Source organism: Alligator sinensis, unplaced genomic scaffold (assembly GCF_000455745.1).
Source record: "Alligator sinensis unplaced genomic scaffold, ASM45574v1 scaffold1153_1, whole genome shotgun sequence".
Taxonomy (NCBI): domain Eukaryota; kingdom Metazoa; phylum Chordata; order Crocodylia; family Alligatoridae; genus Alligator; species Alligator sinensis.
Window position 1 is genome coordinate 817,639 of NW_005842549.1, and position 22,308 is coordinate 839,946.

At 43.5% G+C, this 22,308-nt stretch overlaps 1 protein-coding gene across 1 annotated transcript in view; it reads left to right on the top strand.

The window, feature by feature from the left end:
* LOC102374174 (rho GTPase-activating protein 32-like) overlaps positions 1-22,308 on the top strand; it is a gene marked incomplete at its 3' end in the record, with an annotated part of 358,420 nt that overhangs the window by 99,017 nt on the left and 237,095 nt on the right. The window lies entirely within an intron of this gene.

A 22,308-nucleotide genomic window follows, 5' to 3' on the forward strand; every position in this document is an offset into this window, starting at 1 on the left:
CGGGTTGAAGAGAGTGCTCAGTAGTTTTTGCAATTAGACTGAAGGGCAGTATTCTGGGGCACAGACTGAACTGGTTTGTCCCTTGAGAGCCATGTTTGACAACATAGCAGATGTACTGGAAACAGTTTTATGTAGGAAATTTCTGGGAAGTTCACAGTTTTTATCTTGATGGTGACTGGACTTGTGATGATGTGATTTAGCTGTTCGTGGATGCATCTTTGTCAGAGAGTTGAAATACTGGTTGGAACTAGTTTCATCCTTGATGTCAGTTAAGAGAAACATTACTGGCTTTTGCATTAACCTAAATCTCTTAGGACTTTTGCCATCAGCTCTATCGAGTATGTACTGAAGGACTTCAGTGATGTTCACTGGTCCTGCACAGAGTTGAATTTCACCCCAGCTAGATAGGAGGATGAACATTTAATCGTATTCAGAAGGGCTCCACAGTCTGTCTCCTATTACTGGAGGCAGCATTTCCAGAGGAGAAGACTGTCCTGAGTGAGACCGGCCCAGTCCCCAGGTGATGAGATCTAAAGATGCGAGGAAAATGCCTTGGCAGATCCATGCATGAGAGGTACCTATATTGCTTCAACTTTGTGCTGAAAGAGCACTCCAAAATTGTAAAGCACGTATCCTTATCAGCCTCATGTTGTCTTCATCTACATTTTATAGACAATGCAGAGTGACTGACTTCTCTAAGGTCACACAGGATGGCTAGCAGAGTGGAGAACTGCGCCCTTTTATTCCAGGTTTGCTTCCAAGCTACAAGACTTTCTATAATGTCTCGCAGGTAGAGAGAAGAGCAGTCTTTGAGGCTCCAAGCCATGCAGGGCTCCTATAGCTTTCTATTAAACATACTGAATTGCTTCCACAAGCACTCAGTAGATAGTCCATCCTTTATACAGCTGATATAGTAGACTGCTGGTGGTGAGGCCTGATTAATAAATGTAATAGCATAGCACTGTTTTATGCAACAGATCTCCGACGTCTTTGCAAAAATAGTTAAGTGTCATTGCCCCTATTTTGCATGTAGGAAAATTGAGTTGCCAATAGGAAATCACTTAACCTATGTGTCAGTTTGTCTATTTCTCTCTCTGACTTTTTCTTATTGCTAAGCTGAGGCAATTTTCTTCTGGGAGTTGGAGAAAAAGTGACTCAGTGGAAATACGAGGTCTGGGACGTTGCTCGAGTTTGGTAGTTATTAATGCACATGTCCCTACGTAAAGAGAGAACATGTTTTCAGTCTCAAATAATGTAGGTGGAACATGGCAATGAAAACAAATCAGCAAGTAGATGCACTCTTTTTCTTCCTCATACACTCTTCCATTATGTAACGACTTGTTAGGTTACATCCGATTATCCTTTGTTCTCCGAAAGCGAACACTACCTGGAGATCTGGGAAGAGGGAGAGTGGAAAGAGCAAGCAAGCAAGCTTGGAGACTTTTATTCAGGAGTAACAGTCCCCTGCTTAACACCTCGGGATAGCTGGTAATGGGGACACAGGAAAAAACTGAACTCCTGAATGACCGCTTTGCTTCGGTATTTCACCGGACCAAGAGGAAAGACAAGAGAGATAAGGATCACAGTGGGCATAGTGGGAATGACAGCCTTCCCACTGTGAAGGCTGGGCTGGGGCAAAACCAACTAGAAAAGCTAGACATTGATAAGTCAGCAGGACCGGATGGACTTCACCCGAGAGTGCTGAAGGAGCTGGCTGAGGTCATCGCGGGACCCCTGGCAAAGCTCTTCCAGAAATCGTGGTGCACAGGAGAGATCCCTGAAGACTGGAAGAGGGCCAACATTGTGCCCATCTTCAAGAAGGGAAGAGGGAGGACCGGGGCAACTATAGGCCAGTCAGCCTAACCTCCACCCCAGGGAAAATCCTGGAAAATCTCATAAAAAAATCTATGTGTGATACACTTGTTGAGGGTAAGATTCTGAATGACAGCCAGCACGGCTTTGTCACAGGTAGGTCGTGTCTTACCAATCCCATCTCCTTCTACGAACAGGTGTCTCATCACCTGGACACGGGAGAGAAGGTCGACATTATATACCTAGACTTCCAAAGGGTTTTTGATCTAGTATCCCATGATATCCTTGTAGAAAAAATTAGAAGATCATGGGCTTAACTGCTCAACAGTCCAGTGGGTGGGAAACTGGCTGCATGGCAGGACCCAGAGAGTTCTCATGAATGGATCTGTCTTGTCCTGACAAGAAGTGGCCAGTGGTGGCCCTCAGGGGTCAGTGCTTGGACTGGTGCTTTTCAGCATCTTTATCAGTGATTTGGATGTGGGTGTGAAAAGCTCGCTGGCCAATTTTGCAGACGACACCAAGTCATGGGGGAGTGTGGCCATGCCAAAAGGGGTTGGAGATGCAGGTAGACCTGGCCAGGCTGAAGAGTTGAGCAAACCAGAACCAGATGAAGTTCAACACTCAGAAGTGTAAGGTGCTCCATCTGGAGGCAAACAATCCCCAACATGCCTACAGGCTTGGTGGCATCAATTTTGACTTGCACCATGGTCGAAAGGGACCTAAGGGTAGTGCTCAACCATCGCATGAACATGAGCCGGTAGTGTGATGCTGTGGCCAGCAGGGCAAGCAACACGCTGGCATGCATTAACCATTGCATCTCATGCAAAACTAAGGAAGTGATACTCCCACTGTAGTCCGCACTGGTGAGACCACAGCTGGAGTACTGCGTCCAGTTCTGGGTGCCGCACTTCAACAAGGACGTGGAAAAACTTGAGAAGGTCTAGAGAAGAGCCACCTGTATGATCGGGGACTTGCAAGACACGCCGTATGAGGAGAGGCTGTGGGACTTGGGCCTCTTTGGCCTATAGACGAGAAGGGTGAGAAGGGACTTGGTAGCGGCTTATCATTACATCAGGAGAGTTCATCACGAACTTGGTGAATGGCTGTTCACCAGGGCACCCCTGGGGAAGACCAGGACCAATGGATACAAACTCCTGGAAGGCCGTTTTAGGCTCAATTCCAAGAAAAACTCCTTCATAGTCAGGGTGTCCAGACTGTGGAATAAACTCCCTCCAGTGGTGGTGCAGTCGCCTACCCTGGAAACCATCAAAAGGACACTGGACAGTCACCTCGCTGGGGTCGCTTGATCCCAGTTGTCTTTTCCTGGCTAGTGCAGGGGGACTGGACCTGATGATCTACAAGGTCCCTTCCAGCCCCTAGCAATCTATGGGGAAAAAAACAACAGGTCCCAAGGTAGTTTTTTTAGTGCCGAAGAGAGCTTGACACTGATTTATACGGGCCATGAGCAGTGAAAGTATATTCAATTAGATGTTGTCTGTGGTTGTTTTTAATTCTTTACTGCTGGTTCTCATCATTTTTTGTGATCATCCTAAACCTTGTGAACAAGAATGTTTCAAGATCAATGTAATTGATTTCCTTCAAATGGGTTTGAGCCAGAAGCAAGGGGCATTACCTTGCTATCTCTTGAAATCTGAGCCCAAGCTTGATTAGATGTGAGATAAAACATTTTAGGAGCTAAAAATATTTCATAAACTGTCGCACTAAATTATTACTTCCTCTGCGGTACCTAAACTTGGTGCAGGCTCTTGCATAGAAATCTGAGAGCAGATGTTGGTACTCCATAAATCTAACAAAATGCTTAATATGGGGCAGGGCTTTCACTCACCTTTCTAGGTCTGAATCTTCCATATGATTTTTGTGTAGTTTGAAGCTACATTTTTGGGACAAATTGAAGTGATGCAAAGCATCTTTTTCACTGTATGGCTTTATAAAGTTGCAGAAGGCAAGGTAGATTTGTACCTTGTACACTTAACTAAACCAGAGATGCATAGCATACGCTTTTGTAAGTAGTGGGTTTACTTCTGATGATGTATGACGACGAAGTCATGCTTCAGGAAATGAGGAAGTAAGCCCGCTGCTCATAATGGCTTACTTCATCTGATGAAGTTGTATCATGGTGAAGTCAGGCCACTGCTCTCAAAAGCTTATGCTATGCATCTCTGATTTAGTTAATCTATAAGGTGTAAATCTATCCTGCCTTTTGTCTGCCTTCAGACTAATATGACTAACTACTTCTCTTTTTATGAAGCTGGTTGATTGCTAGAAATGAGGTTGAAATCCTTGTTTTGTTGAAGTGAATTGCAGTTTTGCCATAGTCTTCCATAGCATAATTTTGCCCTTCCATAGCAAAATTTGCCTTTCCATAGCATAATTTTTGCCCATCATGTTTGCTGGGGCTTTTGGTTTGGGTGCAGGGGAAAGAGAAGGTAGGGAAGAATATTCCTATTCTACATCCGGCAGCTCCTCACCTCTCACGTAGATTCGCCTACAGCAACATAACCAAATATATATAATTTTGAAGATATACATACATCTCTACAATTTTGTTATCAGTCCTTTCTGTTCTGTAGCTGAAAAGGATGCTTTTTCTACTCTCTGACAGAATTGTAGTACAAAGTTTAGCTGAAGTGAAAAAAAAAACTATAATAGAGCTGCATTTCATGTTTTAATGAGGTGGGAAGGTAGTCAGATTTTTTTTACCTTCTTGACTGCTAGGTTGTGAACTAAAATGGCTAAAATCTTAATGAGGGTTAAAGTAGTCCTACTGCAGTCATGGGGTCAAGCATGGTAGGAAACACTGAGCTCCATATAATTTATCATGTATATCTAGCTCAATTAATAAGCCTAAAATGTTCTTTTCTAGTTGCAAAATTCATTGAGTAGTCTATTTAATCCCTTCCTATACAGTGAATGTTTCAATAAAAGGGAGGGGTCCAGCATTGTGGATCATATAATAACAAAACAGGGTTTGAGCAGATGAAGAGATTATACTGTTACCATGGAGTAGCTGATGTGCGGTAACTACTTGCCTACGCCCTCCTTAGCTTGGTAAAATTTGGTCATCTGTCCATCCCCGCAGCGTGTCCACATAACGTGAGGGCACAGTTGATTTACATAAGGTATGAAGAAATATTTCAGCTGGAGGCTTACAGGGAGGGGATTATAACCATACTGCCCCTGTGTTGTGCAGAATCCTCTCTGTTCTCGAAAGGGAACTCTAGCTTCCTGCCGTGGTTCTCAACCTTTTTAGATTCAGGGCTTTCCTCAGAAAATGTTAACTCATTTTTACTCTTTTTTTTTAGAATGCAGAAAAAATAATAGAGCAGTTTTTCTGTTGCAGAGAACCCAGGAAAGAACTTGGTGTGTAGCACACTTGAAAGGATCTCAAGGCATCCTGGCTGATAATCACTGGCATATTGTAATTATTTTCTACAGAGATGTCTATGAAGATGAATCTGTGTTGCATCCTTTAGCCCCAAGCCTAGCAATGTGGTTAGTATGGCTTGCATTTTGGTCGGGCAAAATCAGAAGCATAAGAATCATTAAAAACCGCACATCCAGTTTGGTTTCAAAGGACGTATGATTTTTTCTGTGGTATCTCAGAAGAAAGCCCTACCTCATGTTTGAGAATGAGTGGCACCACCACTTTTCTACAAGGCTGCTGTCTGAAATATGTAAGATCTCGGCAGCTACTAGATGTGTAGACCTCCAAATTGTAGAAAAATCCGCCAGTGAAGACTTCTGATTTTTGTGAATAGACGATTACATTTTAAAAAAAAAGTTGGGAATATTTGTAAGAGAAAATCGCTTGCTCTCATTCCAGGTAAGAGGTGGGGGTAGCTGTAATTCAGTACAGGCAGCATTCACCTGTTAAACTGTCTGAAAGCCAAATCTGTGCTCACTATAACAGGGTTCAATGTTATGGCAGCTTTTTAATCATCCCGCTCTTCACTGGGTGCTTTTTTTTCCGAAAGGAGACCTATGCCAAAAGCCTCTCTTCTTCCTTAATGATTGATCTTGTCAACTGACGTTATGCTTGAATAACAAAATCTTAAAACCTGCCTCTTGGTTTGAGGAAAATAATTAGGAAGAAACACAAATCTGGCAGCTTTCCAGAGGGACAAGTTTAGTTCTTCTGATTTATAATTTCAAGTGGTAAAATACACAGCAACTGAAAAGGCTGCCACCAAAACAACACAAATTGCAAATAAGAATGTAGATTAGAAAAAGGTGATAAAAGTCTGGTTTATGCTACCATTTCTTCCCCTGCCTGTAAATGATTGATATTCCATTTCAGAAAAACCCAGTATTGTCTTGCAGGAGAGGGAGATTTTTGACCTTCTTCAGCAAACAGGCCCATCATTTTTGGCTTGTTTTTAGCACCTTTTAAAACTGTCCTGAGACATAAAGAACAGCTTTTGATGGAATTAAAGGACTGAACCTCTAGCAGCCAACAAAGATGAACATACGTGTTACAAAATAACCCCTTCCAACATATTTTTCATTCCCCTTGAATGGCATATTTTCCATATATCCAGTGCACCTTCATGGAGGATGCCTGCTTCCAGAATATGACTATGGAAAAACATCCATCAGAGATGTAAGTCCCAACTTTTTGTTCCACTGGGGTCTCAATTTCAGTAGCTCACAGGACAGAGGACCCTAGGCCCGTTCTTTTTCATAGATTTAAAAAAAAAAATTTTTTTTCAGTTCCATTTAAATCTTCTTGTCTGACCTTCTGCATAACATGGGCCATAATATCTGGCTGAATCTAGAATATATCTTTTGGAAAGACGTCTCAATTTGGGATTTTGTTTGTAGTCGTGTTGGTCTAAGGACATAGATGGGCAAGGTTCTTTGAGTAGATGCGATATCTTTTATTAGACCAACTGTTGGTCCAATAAAAGAACCAAAGAACCGTGCCTGCCTAAGTCTTGATTTGAACGTCTAAGAGTGACAGAAGAACACCTCCCCTTCCTCTATCTCTCCCCACCCCTTACTACATCCAGTAGTTTGTTACCCTTTAGTTCCTGCCTCTTCCTTTACTGGTTTACTTCCTTCAGTACTCCTCTGTATTTGCTTTTGGGGTATTTTTTCTTTCCATTACCCTTCACCCTCCTAACCTCCTTGTTTCCTGTCCTGAGTAGGTAATGCATTTTTTTGGGTAGATGGAAGTGAATGCCTCATCTCATGGTGGCATCCCCAGGCTAGGCCACATGTGCTACTGTGGCTGAATTAAATGACCTGGGAACAGAGAACAGAAGCCGGCCAGATGGTGCTCTGAGACTATAGCCCACAGCACTGTAGAAGTGATCAGTTCCTGCAGTCCAGCTGTTAGGAAGGGCTGCAAGGAAAAAGAGGGGAGGGGAAGACAAGTGAGAAGTGGGACACATCTAGTAATGCCGCTGTTCTTGTCTGACTACTTTTCACTTGAATCCTCTCTTAGGGCTTCTTTACTCTTGAAATTTGTTGTGAATTGACTTGGCTGACTTTGTGTTAAATTCCCTGGTGTCTACAAACAGATCTTTCTGTGCAAGTCATCAGACATTTTAATGGGCATTATTAAACCTACATCGGAAGCGGGTTAATTGGAATACAGGATGAGCTTTACCTGCAGCAGAGTAGGTATAGAAGCATTCGCACCCCAGGCCAGCTGTTACACATCTGCTGCCTCATTCCCTAGGAGCCAGGCTGAGTGGAGCTCTTGTGTGGGTGAGTCTGCAGCAAACTTTGTACAGAGTTTTGGGAAAGGTCCATTTGACATCCTGAAGTTTGGCTGTTGCTCCATGATCATCTCAGGTTTGCAGCTCTCTCCTGACCCCATCAGCTACTGACGGTTGGGAGAACCCAAAATCGGCATTGCCGAGTGCATCTGCTTTAGGAAAAGATAAAGGAGAAGTGTCCGCTTGATTCCAGCCTCCTGCTTGAGTGTTATTATTGCCATGTATGAGTGGGTCACTCGCCCAGTTTCCTTCTCAAGGCCAGTTAGCATTGTGTTCTGGGTTTTCCAGCCAGTTTATTTTCACGGGGCCAACTTGTCACGCAGAAATAAAAAAAGTGTTCAGCTGACAAAAAAGCAGACAGGTAAACTTGTGGTCTGTCTTCAGAACCTGGGATGACAACCCAGGCTCTGTGCTTCTTCCTCAGCACCACAGCTATCCCTCTATCTCATGCTTTGCTCCTGAAGCTATTAACCCTTTTTGTGGCTACACCCTCATTTGCTAATCATCAGTTGCAGCTTGATCCCAGCCTTATGGCTGCCTACCTGCGGTTGGAGTTTCAATCCCCCGAAGGCTGCACTCTTTACACCAGGGCTCTGAAACCATTGCACAACTGTTAGAAGTAGCTCATTTACATTAAATCATCAAGGAAATCAGGACACTTGCCAGTGTTTTTCCTCATATGTTGTCTGGTCACTTGGTGGAAGTAGGTCTGGGTTGTAAAACCCTTGGGGATGATGGGGTGAAGTAAAAGGAATTATAGGAATGATGCATTGGAGCAAAGCCCAAGAATTCCATTGCTAGCTCGTACGAATACTGCAAGACACTACACGAAATAGCCCAGAAATCCAGAAGTGCAGCAACATGATTGTCTGACTAGGCCTCAGAGCACTTAAACCATCACCTTTCCTGTACGGCCATAATGATGCATGTCAAAATAACTGCAGGATAACAATGTGGTGGGTCTTGCACTATTCCTTTTAACAGTCGTGTATCCATGCTAAATGAGCTACAAACTCCACAACTAGATTCGAGTACAAACATGATCTTAGAGTGTGTCAGGTCTCTCATCCCAGTTGGAAAACATTGCATGTGTTCATTATCCTCCTTCTTCCAGTTGTTCCTGATTTCCCATCTGTAATTTCTTAACTGTCAGGGGCTGTTCCTGCTACCAAGTTAACAAAATCAGGTAAAGAAACTTCAAGTCGAGATGATTTCATATTGCTTCTGTTATCTCTCTTCTGCTAGAATAATGTTACAGCCTTTGTTTATTCTGTAATGTTCTGTCATTTAACAGTATGAATGCAAAATCATGTATTTAGGGAACAATCAGAAGTAATTTGGCTCTAAGGGGAAGAGGCAAACTGGAAACAACTGAGAGAGGGACCTGAGTTGATTGGTGAATTGTAGGATAACCATGAGAAGCCAGTGCAATATGCATATGAAAGAAGCTAATGCAGTTGTAGGAAAGGTGTACTGTATTCAGTAGGAACACAGAAATACTAAGTGGTAAGACCCAGTTTACAATATTGTGTACAGTTCTGGGCATTGGTGTTCAAAAATGATGAATTTAAACTGGAGGTCATCAACATTTTTGCGCAGAGTGCCAAAAACACCCACAACCTCTATGCGGAAGATGTTGGCATGCCAGGTTGGATGGTGGGGGAACCACGAGGGGCCCAGCTCGACCCTTGTTGTGGCAGCACAGTCTAGCCAAGCAGCTGCCCCAGGGTCCGCAGAGCCCCGGCCTGGCTCATTGCCAGCAGCGGGTGCATGGATGCCTCGGGGCGGACAGTGGGAAAGGGACCAAGGCTGCACTACCACAACAAGGACCCCCGTGGCTCCCCCGTTGTCTGCCCCAGGTGCCCGTGCACCCACCGCCAGCCCCAAGCCGGGTTGGGGTTCCACAGACCCCAATGCAGCTGCTTGCAGTTTCCCGGCTGCCTGGCACAGCTGGCCTGGGCTCTGGGCAAGCCCCTGCTGCTTGCTGCAGAGCCTGGGCTGCTCACGGCAGTTGGCAGGGAGGCTGCAAGCAGCTGCACCAAGGTCTGTAGAGGCCCAACCCAGTTTGTTACTGGCAGTGGGTGCATGCATGCCTCCAGGCAGACCGCGGGAGAGCTGTGAAGGGTCTGATCCTTGTTGTAGCAGTGCAGCCCTGGCCTCTTCTCCACCATCCACCCTGAGGCATGCATGCCAAGCAAAATGCCTTCACGTGCCATGCTTTGGCATATGTGCCTGGGGGTTGCTTACCTCTGACTTAAACTATAACAGGTACAAAGAAGGGCCAGTCAGATGGTTAAGGGAATGGGGACCTTCTCTTATGAATGAAGCTTTGAAAGCGTGTCCCATTTAGCTTAACAAAACAGATCAATAGGGAAAGGAATTCTTTTTATCAAATACGTAGGTGGCTGAGTGCTGGAGAAGAAAAAGAGCTGTTTAGACCAAGGGACAGCACCAGCACAAGATCACATAGCCGCAAACTGGATAAAGGAGAATTTAGATTGGAAATTAGAACAAAGTTTTTTAACGGGCAGAGAAGTGAAGTTCTGGAATGATTTTCTGAGTGAAGTAGCTGGTGCAAAGAACCTGGATCACTTTAAGACAGAGCTAAGTAAGTTTATGAAAGGGATGGTATGATAAGATAGGGAATTCTTGTTTCAGCAGTCAGTGTGGGAGATATTTGGAAACAGGACTTTGCAACTCCAGCGTTGGGGTGTGGAGATAACTTGCTTGCATTGTGGAAGGTGCCTGGCAATGCCATACTCCAAACAGTTTGCTTATTGCCTGCAGGGGCCAGGAAGGATCTCCCCCTCCATGAATACTGTTGGCTTCCTGATATTTTTTATGTTCCTCTGAAGTACTGGGATATGAGTCACAGTAAAGGGTGGGAGCAAGGAGGGGAGACAGGTGTTCTGCCAGTGTTTAGAAAACTCAGAGGTTTCTTGCTCAGTGGTTCTGCTTCTCTGCTCATAGTCACAGTCATACTGGTTGCCAGATTGGCACATACTGTTAAGGCTTTTGCCCCCAAGCATGGGGCATGGTCCATTTCTTAGGAACCTTATATATGGACTAGTGCCATCTTTGTTATTGCATTGGCAGGGCATTGGTAATGCCCTTGTCTCCCCTTCTTTACCTATGGCCTGGTACATTATATTGGGGTTTTTTGGTTTAGTGCTTTGTAAATATGCATAAGGGTTTGCATGGTGATTTTGAGGAATGTGGTAAATGTCTGTGCATGCAAGGAACTGGTATCAGTTGCCCAGGAGACCTCTTCTAGTCCCATCTTCCTAGTCATCAGTAGGGAGTACCCTACTGATTTTGGTAAAAGTTGGAAAAATAAAAGGGGAAATACAACACGCAGAGCCCCTGACATGCATTTTTAGCCAAGCTACAGCTTCAAGTATCTCTAATTGTGTAGAGATCAAAGAACTGTTTAATGGCACCCATGAATGCCTTCCAGCTGGTACTTCTATCACAGCTCTTCCCATGTTCCCCGTAAAGTTTTTACATGATGATCTGGGCTTTCTCGGATGAAAACACCTGCAAATTCTCTGATTAAAAACTGCAAAATCTAGGTTTTTCTGTGATTAAAATGAAACACCACTCATATGTATCAGCTGAACACAATATTTTATTGTTATATTTACACTTGCAGCCCACCCTCACCCCACACACATCGGGGGGGCACATGCCCCCCCACGCCGGTGGATGAGCTGCCTGCAGCTCCATCCTGCAGCCATGCTTTCTGGCCCTGGGCCCCACACACTGCCTCAGCTGGGCAGCAGCCCCAGGTTCAGCCCAGACCAACTCCCTCTCTCCCTCTCTCGCTATGGGGGCCTATATTCCCCCCCACTCCTCCGTGCCAGACTTACCTGTGGAGAGCTGCTCTCCAGGCTGCCAGGTGACCATGTGCATGTGTACGTGAGCGCATACGTGTGGTGCCCCCTGATGTTCACCTCCTGCTCCCCTGAGCCCCTTGCAGGCTGGAACTCTGCCAGCCTGCAAGGGGAAACCCATTGTTTCCTGTGTTTTTCTCTTTAAAAGGAGAAGATCTGGGTTTTTCTTCTTAAAAGGAGAAAATCTGGGTCCTACTGTGTTTTTTCCATGGCGAACAGAAAACCCGGATCCTGGAGGATGACACTGTGAAAGGCTGTGTCAGACAGTAATATGGCAAATAACTGTGGGGGAGTGTGGGATAGGAAGCCCACAGAACCCCTGGCATAAGTGGAATAGAGGGGTAGGGCCTTTGATGGGGGTCCAGAATGGAAGATGCAGGAATAGGAAATGGAGGTGTTCCCAGAGCATTTTTTTTTAGGAAGTCTGAAATGCTGGGTGAGGATGAAAGGGAGCCATGCAGAGAGCTTGTGGGGAGAATGGAAAAACGCAAGGAGCCCTAGAGTGTGCTGTGAGCTTAGTCTGCAGGAGCTGGGAGTGTGCAACCCATAAGTGAGTAGTAACCAAACAGAATATTTTTTTTCTTTTATTAATGCATTGCCTACATACTTCTTGCATTATCTTGTCATACAATGCTGTCAGCACGCTGGTTGATAACAGATTAAAAAGCAATCCACTGCCTAAAATATCACCGTGGTTCAGTATCAGGCTTAAAGGGAAAGCTGGGCTGTGTCAAAGAAAACAATTAAAACCCCAAATCTCCATTCAAGAGGAATGCAGATTTCTTGAGACCCAAAAATCCTGTTTTTGTTTTTGTTTCAGGTTTCCCCAGCATGAAAGTCTCTTCAAAGCTCTTATCCCTGATTTCTGTCTCACAGCTCAGAGAGCAATGGAGACCTTATCTGACAGAGGAACAATACATAGACCTGACATACAATATAGATTTTATTTTAGTGTTTCAACTTTTAAAACATCAGAAAACAGCTTTTAAGTTAAATGCAAAAGCTTAAGAAATCACTCAGCTTTCCCTTTTCATTGAGTTAGTTCATGTATTAAATTGAAATCTGTACAAATTACCATTAATTATAATCAAACCAGAGTGAAGCCTAAAATAGGTCACATGTCTTAGCGAATAAAATACTCTGAAAATTATTTTGCTTGCTTGGTTGGACCTGAAAGCTATTTGGAGGTGCTTCAGCTTCCCCAGGCTGCTGTTTTTCAAAGCCAGGCACTGGCGGTTTATTAATATTGTTCCTTTGTGTTGCGATGGGCCTATTCTCTGTGGATGGCAAATCAGATGGTTTCCATGTCAAAATTGAAAAAAAAATTATTACCAATCCTCCTGTTTTTAGCATTCTGCACTGAATTCTGTAATGGGTCCACATGTACCAAATTTTCCTGAATACAGTATGCTCCAGGGATAAGATACGTACCTGTTTTTTGAAAGGCAGAATAAAGACAAAAAAAAAGATCTTTCTTTGCAGTAAGTAACTGAGAAGTAGCAGGTAGGGAGCTGAGCCTGCTCATTATTCTGTTCTCTGTGGCATGGGTGCAGAATTGCTTTCACTTGGCGGCCACCGCTGTTACCGTGTTTCCTCACTTATAATGCAAACCTTAGTTCCCAGCAGCTGGTTCCTTAAAAACAGTGTTTCTTTTATGCAAGATAATATGGTAATTTTTATATTTTTGATACTTTAAGTGCCTTATATAACCTGAGATTCTAGGTAGTGGTTTGTGGTCTCTGTACTCTGTCTTTCTCAAAATTTAGACACAAAATTAACATCTTCCATATGCAAGCATTTTATTGAATAGAAGTGAATCTCCTTTATCAGCATCTTCCTCCTAAATGCAGGTCTTCTTATCAAGTGAGTCTAAGTTTCCTTCCTTCCTTGAGGTTTGGCCTTATTGACATAAAACCTGGTTTCATAGATTCATAGATGTTAGGGTCTGAAGGGACCTCAATAGATCATCGAGTCCGACCCCCTTCATAGGCAGGGAAGAGTGCTCGGTCTAGATGACCCCAGCTAGGTGCCTATCTAACCTCCTGTTGAAGACCCCCAGGGTAGGGGAGAGCACCACCTCCCTTGGGAGCCCGTTCCAGACTTTGGCCACTTGAACTGTGAAGAAGTTCTTCCTAATGTCCAGTCTAAATCTGCTCTCTGCTAGCTTGTGGCCAGTATTTCTTGTAACCCCCAGGGGCGCCTTGGTGAGTAAAGCCTCACCAATTCCCTTCTGCGCCCCCGTGATGAACTTATAGGCAGCCAGAAGGTCGCCTCTCAACCTTCTCTTGCGGAGGCTGAAGAGGTCCAGGTGCCCCAGTCTCTCCTCGTAGGGCTTGGCCTGCAAGTACACTTGGCTTGTGCCTACTTCCTCAAGCATTGCTGCTTCTCCCAAACCCTGCCCAGCCCATATCCTTTCTCCCAAGAAACCCTCCTCTGTCTATCCGATCTGGGAGGGCTAATGAACTGCTTGCCTTAGCAAGTCAGCAGAATCCAGTTAGCCCTCTCCCCGGTTAACTGTGATACTCACGGTGTTGGGTTTGTTAGCAGAGGCAGCATTGATGGCTGGCACCCATCATGTTTTGTAATATTCATTACAGCAAGAGCAACCTTATACTTTTTGAAAATGATTCCAAATGCTATTGAGTTTTGGACTACTTGTAATGCATGAGAAGAAGAGGTGAACACCAGTGACCTGGAGCCAAACTGGATTCTCCTATCCAACAACTTATCAGTTGCAGTTACGCTGATTTAAATAATACCTGTATGCTTCTCTGGGTGTAACATTTACTTCCCAAATACTATTCCTACCTGTAAATCCCTTACGCAAACTACATGTCTGTATGTAATGTGCCCAGTGTGCAAGTACCACCCCCCCTGCGCCCCCCGCCAAACTCCCAAAAAGATCTTTTATTTTTTCCCTTGTGCAAATGGCAGCCTTGAAAAGCAGGCTTCCTGTCCAGCTTGTGCGCTCAGCAGTAATAAAGATTCTGTGGACCAAACCAGACTTCTTGCATTTAAAATCCTCCCTCAGTCACTGGTGCAGTCACCCCACTGCCACACAGTTCTCAGTGGGCTTAAATTGAAGCCGCGCTTGCAGTCCTTTTGATGCACAAGATGACTAAAAAGGCTCTGACTTGTTTTTGTCACTAAAGCAAGCTGATCTGATGCTGGATAGTGATGAGCCTGCAGCAGCAAGGTGCCATTCACATGCACTTGTTTTTCAGAGTCATGCTGCAGTTCAAAGAAGCCTCCCTTTTTTCCCCAGGAAGTGTTTTTCAATCCTGGATCTGGCCAGCATATGGAGCAACGTGCTGTAATGCTAAAGGAAGGTATTCACAAGCAATGCAGTTCATCTTCCTGAAGGAGACCTTGCATACCAATTAAGCCTAATTTATGCCTTCCACGAGGGTCCTGAATGGGTCTGTGGGGCCTTGATTGTTCTGTACTAGGTTGATTTTCACTCAGTCGTGCTACCACTGCTTGCAAATTGTTTCTGTTCTTTAAGATCCCAGGGAAGTGGTTAATTAGATCATGATCTCTGATTTGTCTTTTAAATTTTGAAGGATACTTGGCTTTAGATAGACAAATGATCTTTTCTTTAAAAAGTTTTGGGAAATGATAACCTCCCTGTTCCTGTGTGGTAAAAAAAAAAATTAAAAAAAATGTGTTTTTCTATTCTAGCTTTACAAAGATGTCATGAAAATGTACTGGGTCCAAAATGTACCTATTTATCTTTAGTTGGGAAGATTGGAAATGAAGAGACTGTTTTACAAGTGAAGAAAATCTAATAAGGCATTACGTAGGCATTTAAAAGGGCTTTTTTCCAATCTTAAATGATAGTCATGCGAGTTTAAAAACCACTGAAAATCAGACCTTTGTTGTCCTTGGTGTCTTCTGCTTCCATTGAGGGATAGTTTGTAGTCTAACTGCACATAACATCTCTGCTGCCGAGTTTTGGGGAAAAAAAAGCCAGATCAGGCAATTATTATTTGCTTATTTGTCAACCATCGTTTAGAGTACGGGTGGGCAAAATGCGGCCCAGGGGCCGGATGCGGCTTGCCAGGCCATTCTATCTGGCCTGCGGGGCCCGTAAAAATTTAGAAAATTAATATTTATCTGGTCCTCGATGGCTTGCCAAAACTCAGTAAGCGGTCCTCTGCCCAAAATAATTGCCCACCCCTGGTTTAGAGCAATGAGGGCCAACCTTTTTGTCAGGCATGCCACAGATTAGCTCTGCACCCTCCTTGAGTACCACTCCAGTCCATTTCCCCTCCTGATCTGATGATCTGCTTTCTTCTCTCTGCTCTACCTGCCATTGTGCTGCCCCTGTCTCCTCCCCAGTCTGCCACGTGCCACGGAGAGGCGGCCTGTGACACTTACGGTGCCCATGCCTCAGGTTAGCCACCCCTGGTTTAGTGGGGACTGGTGGAGAAACTGGTGCACGGTGCAGCATTTTTACAGTAGAATTGCTAAAACTAATCAAATCCTCCCAAGCTGGTGGGAAACATAAATCCATGTCCTAATCCTGCAAAGCCTATGCTTAACTTGGGGTAGTTTCACTGCACTTGATAGGAGAGTACTCCAATGCTTAAATGGCAAAGAGAAAGTAAACAGATTTGTTACATACTCTCTCGTAATACAAGCAGTAGCCATAAAATGAAACTATTAGGTAGTTAGTTTAAAACTAGCAAATTATTTTTCACGCAGCATGTAAATGGAGTGTGGAAGTCATTGCCCCCAGATGTTGTGGAAGCTGACAGTTTAGCCAGATTGAAAAAGGGACTGGACAAATTCTCGGAGGAAAGGAGCATCAGTAGCTGTTGAGCATGGGAGTTAGGGGTACAGCCTGTGAATCAGAGTTTGCTAGACCTTAAATGCTGGAGGCTGCAAGGGAGAGATGGACAGTGGAAAAAGCCTAGTTCACTCTCCTTTTCAACGTCTGCTCTCTGCCTCAGTGCGGCACAGTATACTGGGCAAGATGGACCTATGGTTTGACCCAGTAAATGGCAATTCTTATGTTTTAAGCATCTGTCTAAGTCATTCCAGGACCAGAGCTACTAAATATCCCATGCTTGATTTAAATATCGGTCAAGGGCCTAATCCTGAAAAGTATTTCTCCTGAGAATGATTTCAGTTGAATCACTGGGATGAGTTTTGTGAGTAAAGGTTTGCATGGTTGTGCCCTGATTTTTTGCCCTTTGTATTTCTTCTGCCTCCTTACCACCTCTCCTGGCTGTTTGTAGCTCGTAAAGAAGCAGCCTCGTTTTTATAGAAGGCGTAGTCCTGGACATGAGCATCTGATGAGCGAGCTGGGGGCAAGAAGACGGTTCCTTGTAAAAGGGAATCATTTGTAGCTTTTTGAACCCCAAACTTAACATTTGCTGCATTCCTTTTGCTACAAGCAATGGAGCAGATTAGTTAGCATAGTCTAATTAGGCAGCAGAGCAAAATTAGTGTTTAAGTGAAGAAAGCCAGAGTCAATTCTCTTTCCCAGGGCTTGCCTGCTAAAATCAAATGCAGATAGGGCATGTTATCTGTTGTGGTCCTTGAGCCATCAGAGGAAGTATGGCATGAGGTTTAATTAAACGATTTTCCCATGCCTTGGGACACTTCTAGTCTAGTGATTTGAGAGTATTCCTTCATCTGCCCTTTTTCCACAAAGTGGAGTGGGGGGAGAGAAAGGAACTGCTGGGCAGCCCTGCCCTTATGAACAAGGTGCATATGACTTAAGTTTTGTTCTGTATATGGTGCCTATCATGAGCTGTCCACATTAGGCTCCCTTTACGGATGTTTACAATTATAATGGCAACTGTATTTACTCAAATCCAAGTCGACCCTGATTGCCACCCCCATTAGATTCTGTATATGTTAAATGTATAAAATTGCGGTGGAGGACCGAATGCAGCATTGCGAGAGAGAACAGAAAGGTCCTACCCTGCATGTGTTGATACAGGTCATGCGCTGGGTTTTGCAAAGATAAAGTATAGGCTTGGAACTCTGTTATTTGAGGGAGTGTGAGAATGAATAAGATGGCTGCAGGGAAACAGATGCATAATTATGAATAGAACCCACAAGAAAAATGAGACTTGAATAAAATGTCATTTGGTTTGCAAAGGCCTAGTATTACTTGACCGCTTTTTATGGTTAGTAATTAAGTGGAATAGCTAAGGCATCACTGAGCACATGAGAAGAGAATTGTCTACTGTGTACAATCAAGAGCAATTATTACTAGTGGGGAAAGTCACCACCACCAAATTGAGTATTTATCTTTTTTTCTTTACCAAACAAAATATAATTATGGGGACACTCTTAGGGGGACGAAGAGAAAATGATTAGCGTTGGATAGAAACAAAATTCGTCCCCCAAATAATTTAATGCCTGGAGGTTCTCAATGTTAGCCCCAGTCCTTGCTTGTAGCTTCACTCTCAGCCTCCTGGAAGGGGAACTCGGACTTGATCATCCGTCCCTCGGGCCCTGAGCACGCAATGTCTACAACTCGTTTCACTGCAGCAAAGCTCCTGTGTGCATTGGTTTTCTGTTCCCTTCTATGGCGCAAAAAATCAACGTGATTTTTATAGCTAATAGGTAAACAGTGTGGGGAAAGTGCTGATGAAAAATAGTTCGACTCCCTGTAGTCCCATGATGAGGCAGACTTGAGAAGAGTTTCCCCTGGCAAAGCAAGGAAATCTCAGGCCACTGACAGATGTTTATTGAAGGGCATGACGGGATCTGATCCCAGAACCCAACAATCAGCAGCCGACTAGATAAAGACCGTGCTGGCAGAATGCATGATTTTGAGATTGGGGATGATTTCTGACTTGTGCCATACTTGGGCTCCCCCCATATCAGCAAATTGAAAGCCAGGTGCTGACAACTAGCTGATAGTTAGCTCCACCGGAGGACAGCACAGCGGTCTGGAACTAGCCACGTTACAGTCCCTGTCGGGCCAACAATCAGCTGATTGTTAATCATGGCATAAATACAGTGTGTAGCTGGGGGGCCTTCTTTTCTTAGATTCAAGAAGAGAGAGAGGAGGCAGCTAGGAGGTACCTAAATGAGAGTAATGTGAGTGGAGAGGCAAGGGAGCTTTGTTCTCTTCCCCTCCTTTTAGATATACTAGGAAGACTGAATCTGGAGAGGTTTTTAGTCATCCTTCATATCAGGATCACCATCTGCAAAATACTTGTATCCTTCACAGTCCACAGAGTCCCAAAGTAGATTAGATGTTGCATTTTCGAGACTTTACATGGGAGCTCTCTTGGGACATGTCTCTCCAGGTCTCCCGCCAAGCTTCACTGCCTTTCTTGCCGTCTTTTTTCTTTTAAGAGAATGTCTTCAATAAAAAGGCAGCAATAAAAAATAAAAAAAAAGAACACTTTTGAGACCACAGTAAAAGAAATAGCTGTTCTACTTGCCTCACCTTTGGAGATGCCTCTGAAATCGCTGCAATGCATGTAGATCAGGATTTGGCTTTTCCAGTTTCCTATGTATTGCACCAATATGATAGATGGGGCAACAGAAAAGTCGCAAGGAGAGGTTATTGGGGCCTGTGGCTTCTCTCCCTGCCTACTTCTGATCAAATCGCTGAATGCTCTTTAAAACGCCCATTTTCCAACATTCTGGGATGAATGTTAGGAATGGCCCATTGTTTCCATTTTATTTCACTACGTTTTTTTTGTTATCAAGAAGGTGGAAGAACAACAGTGACTCAGAAGCAGTTCTAAGGTGAGTCATATTTATAAAAATAGAACTGCTGAGGATAGAGGGTAAGCTGCATTACGCTGTCACAGAGAAGACAAAAATGCTTCAGAGGAAGGAAACCTTCCTTATTAGAATGGTCACCCCGTTTTAAATGCATGTCCTTTAATACCGATACCAAAGATACCAACCATGTCTCCTTTTGTTCCTGTCATGCAGAATCATTCCAAATTAATTAATACAGTTGTTAACTCAGAGTAATGTCAATGAATAGGGGGTTATAGGACTGCCCATTCCCTCCTGTTTTAGGTGCTTGACAATATAAGTAGAATATAGCAGTAATGGATAAGTTGTTATTTAGTGTAGAGTACTATACGGCAAATACCTGCAAGAGTGTGGTACCAATCCAGTTCTGGTTTAAGTTTTGGGGAGGCAGGAGCCGTTGAGAAAAGTGACTGCTACATCTCTTACTGAAGTCAGTGAGTGTTCAGCACCTCATCAAATTTGGCCTGAAGGGCCTTAAATTGAATACCTCCCATTCTGGAATTGAGGGATTTCAAATCAGAGGCTGCTATGTTTAAAAAAATATTTGATGCTTGAATATTTGATATTTGAACAGTGTGCAGGATACATGGTTGGAAGTGCATAGATCATAATGAAATGGAAGTTGGCCTTAGTGTGGTGTCTAAACAAGGAGGAGACTTTGTGGGCAGATCCCGTCTCTGTCTCCACCGTTGTGACCCACTTCTAGTTTTTTGTATTGATCAGCATGCAGGAGTCAGCTTAGTGCACCAGCCATTTTGACTAATGTTGACATAACAAAATGGGAATATCATGAACCAGATTAAGGAAGATGAAGTAATTTCTCCTGGGATGATGCTCCCTGTTAAAGTGAATGGAAATGTGATGCTTTAAACCCTTGTTCCGTAATATTCAGCTGAGCATTTGACGTTGTTTAAATTTGATTTTAATACTGAATTTTTACGTCTTAAAGGATAAGTGAGGGCAGAGTATGCATGCTTCAGCCACCCTTTCTTTGTCTGTGTGATAGTTTTAAGTCCTGAGAAACGCATGAAATAGCATATTGTTTCCAATAATAATGACTCCTTCTGTGAGCAGCTGGTGATTTAAGATGGAAAATATTTTCGTGTATATAGGCTCTTTATTGTTTTTCTTTATCAGAACATTAATTTTCCAATTTGTAGCTGTTCATAAAGATATTGTAGTGGCAGCTGAGAGCTGCTTTGAGAGGTCAGGGCTCGTAGGACTGTCTACATCAGGGGTGGGCAAAATGTGGCCCGCGGGCTGGATGCGGCCCGCCAGGCCATTCTATCTGGCCCACAGGGCCCCTAAAAAATTTAAAAAATTAATATTTAGTTGCCCCTGCTTACCTATCATGCGGCCCTTGATGGCTTGCCAAAACTCAGTAAGTGACCCTCCACCCGAAATAATTGCCTGCCCTGGTCTATATGGTTGGTGGCAGCACAGAGTTGTACCTTATAGACAAATTAATTCAGAGATTGTTATGCATTTCAGACATAGTTAATCTACAAGATGCAACTCTGCCTTGTCTTCTGTCTGACTTCAGACTAAGATGGCTAACTACCTCTCCCTGCATGGCTTGTATTGAGTTGGAGCTGGTGGGTTGAAGTATGTAGACAGGCTCAAAGTGAACTCAAGTTGTTCCCTGAGTAAGGGAATTTCTTTAACTTGACCAATATCTTCCAGATTTATGTATATAAAGTGTGTGTGTGTGTGTGTGTGTGTGTGTGTGTGTGTGTGTGTGTGAATGAATACATGCTGAGAGAGTATTACAGGGTCCAGCTTAACACTTAGGTAAATGTTTAGACCTGAGTCACTTAAAAAAAAAAAAAAAAAAAAGATCCTAACATGTTTTACTGCTTTTGAAAGTGAAACTAAGGAGTCTGATTCATGCATGCACACCCAAAGTAGCACGTAGAGGATTTAACTAATCCATCATGAAACTTAATTAGTGAGAAAATGTAGTCCAGTGGTTAGAAGAATGCTTCGTGACTGCCTCTGACTTTGCCACTATTACCTTATCTGAAAAGCAGGTCTAGTGCTATTCATCTGCTAGTAATGTAACTAGGGGTGGGTGAGTGGGGCACCTACTTAGAGGGGGCAGTGGAGCGATGATGTAATGGTGTCCACAAAGCATTTGGGGTACAGGTTTCCCTCATTTTATGCTGTACATGCATTCCTACAAAACGGCACATAACTTGAATCCACATAAAGGGAGCCCACTTCACAATGTAACAAACAGGGATACGTCCCAAGACCTCGGCTGTACTGACCCCCAAGGCCCATTTCTACCGCTTTTACTAGACAATTTCGGTACTCACCAACAGCAGACAGGGCACTGTCGTAATGAGGACAGTAACTACATAAACACGTGTCATGGACAACCAATGAGGAGCACAGATCCACACAGGAGACTATATTTTGGTGCGTGACACTCCCACAATGCACTGCACAAAGCAGCTTGACTGCAGGCTCCCACCACACCGATCTCATAAGAGTGAATTTACCTTGCATATAACAAATTTTTTATATAAAAGGGGTCATCATATAAGAGCGAATTTGCACATACAGACCCTGCATAAAGCGAGGGAAACCTGTACCCTGATACTGCGTTACTCAAGACCATAGGTCTCCAAGATCACTATGCAAGACAAGATTACGGTCTCTTAGGAATACAATTGAACCTTTTTTTGTATAAACATTTTGTTATTGTTGGTATATTTATCATCCTTGCCCTTCAAGTAGTGAATAATGCTACAGTAAAGGAATAATGTATTTTGAAGGCCTTATTTGAATGAACATATTGCATAATCTTACATTTCTGTAAGATTTCTGAAAAGAGATCTTACAGCAAAGTTGCCTTTTCTTTTTTCGTTCATTTGGAAATTCCTGATCTTGTGTATGGAAACCAAATGCAATGTATTCTGTACAATGTATTGAATCCTACCTAGACAATTCTTCCATGAGTAGGAAATAATATATTTTATGGAATGCTGCTGTAGAAATATAGAGTAACACAAAATGTTATTTTTCATGCATTCTTGTTAGAACAAGTGTCGTGTTGGCAACTACATTTTGTAGGACGATTAACCAAAAAAAATCTCCCCCCAACCCCTCCC